Raw genomic sequence first — 11,386 nt, 5'->3', positions numbered from 1 at the left:
GCAAAATGCCCTTCTCTTGTCTCCGATTTGACCATCATGTCGTCCACGTAGACTTCTACCTCCTTGTGTATCATATCATGGAACAGTGCTGTGGCCATTCTCTGGTAAGTTGCCCTGGCGTTTTTCAAACCAAACGGCATTACCCTGTAACAGTATGTCCCCCACTCAGTTGTGAACGAGGTTTTCGCTTTGTGCTTTTCGGCCATCTGAACTTGCATGTAGCCCATGAAACCGTCCACATTCGTGTGTAATACACTTGACACTGCGCTGTCGATCAATACGTCGATATGAGGTAATGCAAACTCATCCTTGGGGCATGCCTTGTTAAGATCTCTGTAATCAACGCACATTCTCACTTTGCCGTCCTTCTTTGCGATGGGCACCACATTTGCGACCCAAGGGGGATAGTCGATTACTTCGATGAATCCTGCTTTTAATTGTTTCTTCACCTCCTCTCTGATCTTATCTGCCCATTCTGGTCTCATACGTCGGAGCTTCTGCTTTACGGGCTTCGCTTCGGGGTAAGTTGGAATGCGGTGGGTTACGATTGATTGATCAATTCCAGGCATGTCTTCGTATGTCCAAGCGAATACAATTTCGTATTTTTTAATTATTCTCTCAAATTCTTTTCTCTCTTCAATAGTTAATGCTTGAGCAATTTGTATAAGTTTAGGATTTTCATCCGTACCAAAATTGAAAGTTGACATTTCTATCGTATTGATTTCAAATGTAGGCATGTTATATGAATGAGAATGCATGGAATGATCATGATCGACATCAAGCAAGTAAGCAAAATCAGAATTCATTTCATTGATAGCATGGGTGATTACATCATCTGATTCAAACAAAGCAGTAATACAATTTTCATCATCAGGGTTCTCGGGCTTCTCATGAATTTTGGAGGTACTAGGCTCATCTCCCGCTCCTGCAGTTGCTTCAACGGTGATGACTTGCTCCTCGGCATTCAAATCCAGCATCATAATCTCCTCGACAAAGCAGCTCGCCTTTCCTTTGCCCCAGTCGGCAACATCATTGAAGATTTCGAATCCTGGCAGAATCTTTCCTTCGGCGCTAACAGCCACTTCCGACTCATCATCAGACTCATCCCAGATGTTGATCGGAACCCTCTGATTGATACCTTCCTCGTCGGAGGAACTTCCCCAAACGTCCACGACCATCAGATCCATTATGTGAGGGACATTCGGATTTATGTAGGAAGGGTCCGACGATCCATACCGAGCCCAGCCTATCAGTTCTTCATAGTCCTTGAGGAAAACTCCATTCATTCTTCTAGCCACGAGTGGAATAGCACCCTTCCGGATGCACATGAGTTGCTCCTGATCACTCAAGGTGACCTGACACGAGGCATACTTGAACCTCCATCTTCTAGCATAATCCACAAATGGTTCCTCGGGGAATTGCCTGATCCTTTCTAAATCTTCCAACGACCCTGTCCACGGAATGTACCTCTCATACCTCTGCACAAAGGCCTCCATGAGGGATCCCCAGTCCCCTTTTGTCTTTGCCGCGAGCATTCGGTGCCACATCAAAGCTTCTCCTATGAGTGTCTTTGGAAAATGCTGGACTAACTCACTTCGGTAGAGTCCCGCGTCAAACATGTAGGCACAGAAACGGTTTATGTGATCAATGGGGTTCTCATCTCCCTTATACTTAGACATGGCTGTTACTGCTTCAGGTGTCTCCTCTTCGGGTAATGCAGGCATTTCCTCTGGACATTCCCGTGCGGCGTATTTCTTGATGAATCTCTTAGTCATTTTTGCCCAATCTGCTTTAACGTGCATTGGAAGAGACATGTACCACACTAGTGAATCTCCTACCAATGAGTTGCAAAACAAGCTCGTGATCTCCTCCTCTTTGAAACCTAGGGGACCTATAGCCGACAGATAAAAATGTAAGTGCTCCATGGGGTCCTTCCCGTCATTATACTTGTTGACAGTTGGAAACAGACGTTTAATAGGCCCAATTTGCATCGCGCTATATTCCCCTGCCCGTATTTTGTCTCTTCGATACTTCATCAAAAACAAGCTTGACATCAGTGACCAATCATGCTTAGTCGCGTCAGGTAGCGATTGAAACCACTTCAAAGGTTCGCCCACCAGCGAAAGATGGAACCATGGAGCGACTTCTTCCACTTTGTATGGCTCTCCAAACATAGCACACACGTATCCATACAAATGAGCTTCGGGGTCTTCTACCCCATTAAACAATTTCAACACAGGCATGATCCTCCGAGATGAGACTTCCTCGGTCTCCTCAATTTCAGTTCTATCATCCATCACTCCTTCCGTTGGCTCCTCTTCCAAAGCCGACACATACAAACCATTTCCCACATTATTCTTCTCATCGGAGTCCAACAACTCCTCTACGTTCTCTTCGAAGGATTCCATCACTACACGTTCTGTCAGACCAATTCCGATCATGCTTACCCTATGATTAGGCAATGGATTACGCCTAGTGGAAGGGTTCGCTGACGAAGGATCAGCTATCTTTTTCTCCTCGATTAAATCTTGGATTTCGTGTTTTAGCCTCTCACAATTCTCAATTGTATGCCCATAACTGCTATGGAATTCACAATACCCTCTAGCCTGTATCTGTGGAGGAGGCGGTGTCTTGTTATAATGAGTAAGAGCTTTCAGCAGCCCCTTTTTCTGCAATCGTTCGAAAACATTTGCGTAGGTCTGATCAAATTTGGCGAACTGCCTCTTTTCGATAGCATTAAGATCAAGCACTTTCACCGCTGCGGATTCCGTACTCACACTAGGCCCTCCGGCACTATATCCCGACTTCATCCACTTGGTATAAGCTTTCTTCGGCTCTCCATCCCCTTCAACCGTCAAGGCACAACTATACATCTGATTGAAATCCGTAAATGGCATATACCGCAACTCATTTTTGATATACGGCAACGTGTTGCCGACCACCATTCGAATCTGATCCTGCTCGAGCGGCTTTTGTTTCATCACTGCGGCCTTATCCCTCCATCTTTTCACAAAATCGGAAAAGGATTCCCCAGCCTGTTGCTTAGTGCTCTCTAACTCTTTCAAAGTGACCTCCAGCATGGTGTTGAAGCTATACTGAGCGATGAATGACTTCGCTAATTCCTTCCAATCCCTCTTTGTTACCATCGGCAATGCATGGAACCATGTGAGGGCAGCCCCCTCTAGATAGGTGTTAAACAGCCCCAGGACTTGATCCTCAGTCAGGATCGTGTGCTTCATCACAGCAACATACTGATTCATGTGAGCGGTGGGATCTCCAGTTCCATCGAACTTTTTCATGTCGGGGAGACGAAATTTCAGAGGCAAAGCTGTTGCCGACAAACAATTCTTCAAGCTATAGAAGTCCTGATTTCCGAAACTTCCCCCACGCAAGTCCTGCACTTCCTATGTGATGTGTTGCTTCCACTCCTCTTCTTTAGCTTTCTCCTTTTCCAGCTGTTTTCGGATATAATCCTGATAATCCTCCTCATTCCCAAAGCGAGGGCCATCGTTCACCTCATTCTCAGCACGCTTGCTACCACTCTTGTTGTCCTTCATTGCTAACTCAGCTAGCTGGGCCAAGATTGCGGCCAGCTGATCATTGATATCGTTCACAGAGTTTTCCAATTCAGCCACTTTCTCGTCGGTCGCAGACATATTGACGGAAGACTGAGTATACCCGGACAAAGATGATTCAGAAGCCCCAACTACCGATTCGGAACTGTCTACTCGTAGCTGATCAAACTGTCTGACAAGCCGATTACTCTCGCTAACCCACAACCGCTTAATGATGATGTCTGTGCGAACGGTATCCATTAGTATGTATGCATGATTTTATATGCATGATTCGTGGTGTGTGCGTTTATTTATTTACGGATATATAAGATAAGAAGAACAAACGTCAGTCTAATTACACGTATCACAACATCTCTCTTCCACCCTTATTCCTCCACACACTCGTTGGTCCAGGTCTCTTTCCTAGGATTTTGGTTTGGGGTCACATTGCGGTCCAGGGGATGCGTGATGTCGTCGATTATTGCGGGAAAGTAAATCATCCATCAGACAATACAGTTCGTTTTGACGTATCAACGTTCAGTGACTAAGAAATCGACCAAGTTGGATTGTCCTTTCGGAATAACTCATCTTTCGTCCTTTCGTGAGACGCATTAGTTCGGGTTTTGACTCCCTTTGAGCGCATCTCAGTTTTTAGACAGGGTACGAGTTATTCTTCTAGTCCAATCGTTCGTTATCATCAATGACTCGTTCCCTTTTGTTTGTGCGGGTTTGTGTCTCGATTTTTGGATTACAACGGGATCTTTTGGATCTATCGAGAGACATAACCATGTGTTCATTTAGTGATGGAATCACTTTTGGATTTTATTTTAGGGAACAGACTCATCGCGTAACGCGTTTGTTCTTAGCGTCGAGGATCCGTTTGCTCATTTTAGCTACGTGAAAAGACGGCGAGTCTTATTTTGAACGCACGGTAACCTTTCGGCTAGCAACAGTTCGTTGTTCTTCCCAATCCTACGGGATATATCATCTTAGTGTGGTTATAGAAAATCAACGCTTCGTTGAATCGCATGTTTATTCAAAGCGAGGACATCACGGTTCTCTTTCCTTTAGGCACGAATTAAGCAAACACGTATATCGGGCCATATTTCTTACAGTTTTGGTAACGGTCGAAATGATCGAGTCGTTAGTCAAAACCCGCAGTCTCGTCCATATGGCGCAATTATATAGTTTGGCTTAATTCGGCTTCGAGATTTTAAACGGGGTATACACTCGTCCGAGGCACGTATTCAATGACATTGGTTTATTTTCTTTAACTACCCTCGGGATTGATATATATCGTAGTCTCGGAATGATTTTGGGTCGTTTGGTTTATTTTTCTTTTCTTTTGTTTTCTTAGTCACCTTTACGGACACATCCATTTCTCTTAAGAACGACACGAGGCATAACGTAAAAGCTCATCTTTCATTCGGAAGGGACGGGCTACTTGTGCGAAACTTTTCACGTTATGACAGGGTCGTTCAGGACAGAAATGTTCTTCGTTTTTGTTTCGTCTTGATCTCGTTTTATCCTAATTTATTAAAGAATGTGAATAACGGCTACTGTTAATATAGTCTTTTGTATCGAGATGTAATTATCCTTAATACCAAACCGATTCATACTAATATGTGCTTATGTCATAACGCATTTCCTGAACACGTGCCTTCGTCGGGACACCGAAAGGGACAAGGCGGGTCACACATGTTCATTCATACGAGATAACTAAGTCGTCTTTAGTTCAAATCGTTTCGATGTTTTAGGGTAATTAGTATGTCGATTCATGAGTATATATTAACGCATCGTCTCATTTTCTTTACATACTTTAGGATTAGACACGTATCATGGCGGTTTGAAAACACGAACTGATTCATTTATCACATCAAAAATAGTAACGGGTGATCCTATGGAAACTTTTAAGGCTACTATATGCTGACACGGCTGACCGCGGGACCTCACAGGACCGCACAAATTCGCCCCTAACGAATGGATGAGGACCCTTTGGCGCCTTACTGTAAGGGGGAACTTACACTAGCCTCTTTCGAGCGACGAATGGACTCTCGCTAGAGGTTTCGCGGAAATTACCCAAAGGGTTTGCAATAATGCACATGAATGCATACGAAAAGAAGTAAAACGATCCGTCCCCGTTAAGGGCTTAATACACGCCTTCCGGAATCAAATTTCTCGCTTCCCCAGCAGAGTCGCCACTTGTTAGACGAGGTGCCGCGGCCTAATCTCCCGGGCGGACCGGGGGATGGACAACCTCATGGCGACGTATGCGGTGATTGGCGCCGAAAGCAACCAATCGTGGAATCAAGCTGCTCGGCAGGACCGGAGCTCGGAGATATGGAAGAGTCGCCACCCACGAATGGGAAAATGAACACCGATCCCTTGCGGGAGACCGGTGTGGGTTCGGGAAACTTAGGTACGAGCCGAGAAGGCTAGCTCCTTTCCGGAGAAAGGCTACTAGGCACCCCGACATCGCCCGGTTATGAACCACCGGCCTCCTACTCAGCATGTTAGGCGATAACGGACTAATCGTATACTTCTTTAAGTTTAAAATTCATTTGAAACCCTTTTCTTTCTCTTTTTAGAAACCATTTTGAGCATATGATATTGAAAAGCCACCTCATTAAAGAATCACCCATTTCTGTTTATACATACACAAAGAGGGAAGAAAGAAATGATTTATTTACAACCGTATTTAAATGTTATGTTGTATGTTTATTCTACACTAACTTATTTCCCCAAAACGAGTTTTATTTACATGGTTCGAACATTAATCGCCGTTGGAACGATTTAGGAGCGTTTTAAAACCTTGTTTGATGAAGCTTACCCGAATCGCCGTTGGAACGACTCGAGTATTTGAAAACGTTTGAGATAAAGAACCTTTTAATAAGAAAACGTGGTTAAACATACAAGTCAATTTCATTTTGTACGAATCCTTTAAGAAAATGATTCCAAAAATCTATTATTTGCAAAGAAAACGATTTTAATTACAATGATCCTTTAATCCGCCTTTGGAACGGATTAAGGTTTTAAAACGTGGTATTTTGAGAAACGATTTGAAATATTAACAAGAATGACTCTATTTATTTACAAAAAAAACTCATTAGTTTAAATAATTCAATTGAAAACTCTCTTTTTGTGATTTATTTTTTCCACTTATTTAATGGACTCTTTACTAATTATAATTACCATAATAAACCCATTTAAACCACCATCCATACTCAAACAAAGTCCACTTGAAACATGGACCCATGATTAAGCCCAAAAAGAATAAAGAAAGCAATTCTAACATATATATATATATTTAAATCAAAAATAGAATATGAAAATAAAAGTTAATACGAAAGGAACTATATGTATATAAAAATAATAGGTACAATATATCTATACTTTGAAAATGTGAAAATAGTAAGTAAATCCTATAACTAAGAAAATAACATTTACCCAAAAATAATTTCATTCAATAATCAAGATAACCCAAATATCCCAAAACTATATATATATACATAACTAATATAGTTTTAAATATCAAAAATGACACATACTAATATTTATCCATTATTTCTCAAAATATCAAGTAACTAATATTCAAAACATAGCCTAAATCAATAAAAAGGAAATACATATATATATACTTATACTCATATTGTAAAATAGAATAAAAATGATATACAAATATTCTAAAATAAATATATATGCTAAAGTTCTAAAATAATTTAAAAATCATATATTACGTAATTATACATATATATATACTAAGGATCAAAAGCTTAAAAGTTAAGAAAAAGGGACTGAAATGGCATTTTTTACATTTTGGCAGATTTACCGACGGAAAATCCGTTGGTAAACAGCATTTAGTGACAGAATTGGTAAATTACAGCAGCACTCCTAAATGTTTCCAGATTTATTCAACAGCTTTAAATTAAATCTAATTCAATCGTTTTGGATTTCCGAACTACCAAAAATGGATCATAGTCGAAAACGGAAGTTCCTAAAACGACGTTTTTATTTTAAAACTTTATTTGGAAATTTCTTTTAAATTAAAATGTTATAATTACAACGTTTTTGATACCCGAACTACCTTTTTATCGGATCACGGTTCGTATTGGGATATCAAAACGAGGTTTTTTATTTTAAAACAAAACCGAATTTTATTCAACACGAAACGAAAATTAAATAAATACGCTAATTAAATAAAATCTGACAAAATAAATAAATGACTAAATGAATAAAAACTATAGTATAAAAAAAAAATAAATAGGAGAAGAGAATAAATTAAATAAAATAAAGAGTCTAGTCCTCGGATAATACCTTGAATTCGGTATCTGACAGTCGAAGCCGATTGATTCCACGAACCGCGAGCTTCCGTTTTTTTATGAAAAATTTAGTAAAAATTGAACTTAGGGAATTTGGAGATTTTCAATTTTTAGGAAAAAAAATGTTTTCTCCTAAAAAAATCAACTTCTTCTCTCTAGAAAAAATATTCTAGTGTGAGAAGCTCTCCCTTCCTCCCCCCTCCTCCTTTTTTGCATGGGGATCTGTGCCTTTTATAGGCAAACGGGTCCCCGGACCAATGGGCGACGCCCAAAAGAAATTGGGCGTCGTCCATTGGGGTTGGGCGGCCGCCCAACCTAGTGTTGGGCTGCCGCCCAACCTTGTTGGGCGATCGCCCAACGCTAGGTTGGGCGCCCGCGCCCAACCTCCGTCGGGCGTTCGCCCGACGTGGTTGGGCGCCCGCCCGACGACCTTCGGGGCGTGCCTCGAGCCATCGGGCGTGCGCACCCCGCGGCCGCCGAGCGCGCGTCCCGCGCCGCCGGGTGCTCACACGTCGCGGCCGCCGAACGCGCGCTTCGCGCTACCAGGCACGTGCGCTCAGCGGCCCACGAGAGCGCGCCCCGTGCCACCGGACCCGGGCATTGCTCGGACGTCGAGAGCGTGCCACTTGCGGTGCGTCCGACGGACACCGAGCGCACGTCCCGCGCCGTCTAGCGGGCGTTCGACCATTGTCGTCCGCGTGCCGGATGCCGCTAAGCACCCGCGCCGTGCCGCTAATTTTCCTTCGCTTATTATTCTTTATATTTTTTTTTGTTTTTCAAAACTTCCGGAATCAATCACTTCAACCGTCTTGTTTTCAGGTTTTCGTCACAGGTCCTCCGACTCAGTGTCTACACCTGCGCATGTACAGAAACTCTAGATAACATTAGTCCAAAGGCTAAATTGACCCGCCAATCGCTTATTTTGAGCAAACGCTTTGTTTGGTGCGACTTTTGACGGACCAATTAGCTTCAAAAGATAACGGAATTATACTATGCATGCTATTTTGGCCGTAATTGCCTAAATTGGTCATAAAACGAGCCTAAACAACGAAAAATAAATAAAACGTTTCCAATTCCTAACTAACTCACACAAAAGCATTTAAATGCGAGAAATACTCGCTTATTAACTAAATAACGCTAAAACCCGTTCTAAAACCGTATCCAAAGATAGGGGTTTTTGACAAGTTCAAATGCTTCAAGAATGAAGTGGAAAATCAATTAGGAAAGAAAATAAAAACACTTCGATCTGATCGAGGTGGCGAATATCTTTCTGATGATTTTCTGAATTATCTAACTGAATGTGGGATATGCTCACAATGGACACCTCCCTATACGCCACAACACAATGGTGTATCCGAGAGGAGAAACCGTACCCTATTAGATATGGTACGATCCATGATGAGCATGGCCTTACTTCTAAAGACGTTCTGGGGCTATGCCTTAGAAACTGCCTTCTTCACCCTAAATCGAGTACCAACTAAATCCGCTAGTTCCATGCCATATGAATTGTTCGTTGGTAGGAAACCCGTGTTCTCTTTCATGAGAGTATGGGGTTGTTCAGCATATGTCAAACGCGTTGCATCCGACAAATTAGATTCTAAATCTGATAAATGTTTCTTCATCGGATACCCTAAGGAAACTATGGGATATTACTTCTATCATCCAGATGATCAGAAAGTAATCGTATCCAAACACGCAACCTTCTTAGAGAAAGAGTTTCTCGAAGAAACATAAAAGGGAAGCGTGATTGAACTCGATGAAGTTCAAGAGGAAGAAACACCGACTGAAACAACGGAGGCGGTCGAGGTAACCGAAGATGTCCCATTAGATAGAGACTCCAGTGGCACCTATTCGTAGATCACGAAGAGTTCGTGAACTCCCAGTTAGATATGGTTTTCTAGTGGGAGATGATGACGAGGTTCCCGTGTTAGACGACGAACCCGAAAACTACGAAGAGGCTCTTACTAGTCCAGATTCTAAAGCATGGCTTGAGGCCATGGATTCTGAAATGGATTCCATGTATACTAACCGAGTTTGGACTTTGGTTGATCCACCCGAAGGGATAAAACCCATTGGGTGCAGATGGATCTTCAAAAAGAAGACTGACATGGATGGAAAGGTTAGCACCTACAAGGCTAGGTTGGTAGCGAAAGGATATCGTCAAAAACAATGTGTTGATTATGACGAAACCTTCTCTCCCGTTGCTATGTCCAAATCAATCAGAATCATGCTTGCAATTGCCGCTCATTTTGATTATGAGATTTGGCAAATGGATGTGAAAACAGCTTTCCTAAACGGAAACCTGCTTGAGGATGTATACATGATGCAACCTGAAGGTTTCATATCAAAGGATGCAAATAAAGTTTGCAAACTTCAGAGATCCATTTATGGACTCAAGCAAGCATCTAGAAGCTGGAACAAGCGTTTTGACGAAACCATAAAACAATTTGGTTTCGAACAAAATTGCGAAGAAGCTTGCATTTACAAAAAAGCAAGTGGGAGCTCTATAGCATTTCTCATACTATATGTGGACGATATACTGTTAATGGGAAATGACATTGCTCTATTACAGTCAGTGAAAATATGGTTATCTGGTAACTTCTCAATGAAAGACCTTGGTGAAGCAGCCTATATACTTGGTATAAAGATCTACAGAGATAGATCGCGTAGACTGCTTGGTCTTTCACAGGCTACATACATTGAAAAGGTGCTAAATCGGTTTAGCATGCTTGAATCGAAACGAGGTAACTTACCCATGGTACATGGAGTAAAGTTAAACAATCATCAATGTCCTAAAACTGATGATGACAAACGACGCATGGCTGTAGTCCCGTACGCCAGCGCGATCGGTTCGATTATGTATGCTATGCACTAGACCCGACGTAGCGTTCGCGTTATCTGTAACGAGTCGTTACCAAGGGAATCCAGGAGACGAGCATTGGATTACCGTCAAAAACATTCTTAAGTACTTGAGAAGAACTAAAGATATGTTTCTAGTGTACGGAGAAGGAGATCTGAAAATACAAGGATTTTCAGACGCTAGTCATCTCACAGATGAGAATGATTTTAAATCCCAATCAGGATACCTGTTTATCCTAAATAGGGGCGCGGTCAATTGGAAAAGTTCCAAGCAGGGAAGCGTAGCTTTCTCTACGACCGAGTCAGAGTACATCGCTGCTGCGAAAGCAGCAAAGGAAGCAGTTTGGATTAGAAAGTTCATTACAGAACTAGGTGTGGTGCCTGACATTGTCAATCCCATTACTCTGTACTGTGATAACAATGGAGCCATTGCGCAAGCAAAGGAACCACGGTCTCATAATGCATCCAAGCACTACCTAAAGCGATACCACATCATAAGAGAGATTGTGGCTAGAGGAGATGTGAGAATAGAAAGAGTACCTACAGAGGACAACGTTGCAGATCCGTTAACAAAGCCTTTAACCCAGAAAGTACATGATCGTCATTTAACTTCTACTGGGATAAGTTTTAGAAACAATTGGCTTTAGTCCAAGT

This window comes from Euphorbia lathyris, chromosome 8, assembly GCF_963576675.1.
Source record: "Euphorbia lathyris chromosome 8, ddEupLath1.1, whole genome shotgun sequence".
Classification (NCBI taxonomy): Eukaryota; Viridiplantae; Streptophyta; class Magnoliopsida; order Malpighiales; family Euphorbiaceae; genus Euphorbia; species Euphorbia lathyris.
This window is presented reverse-complemented; position numbering follows the sequence as displayed.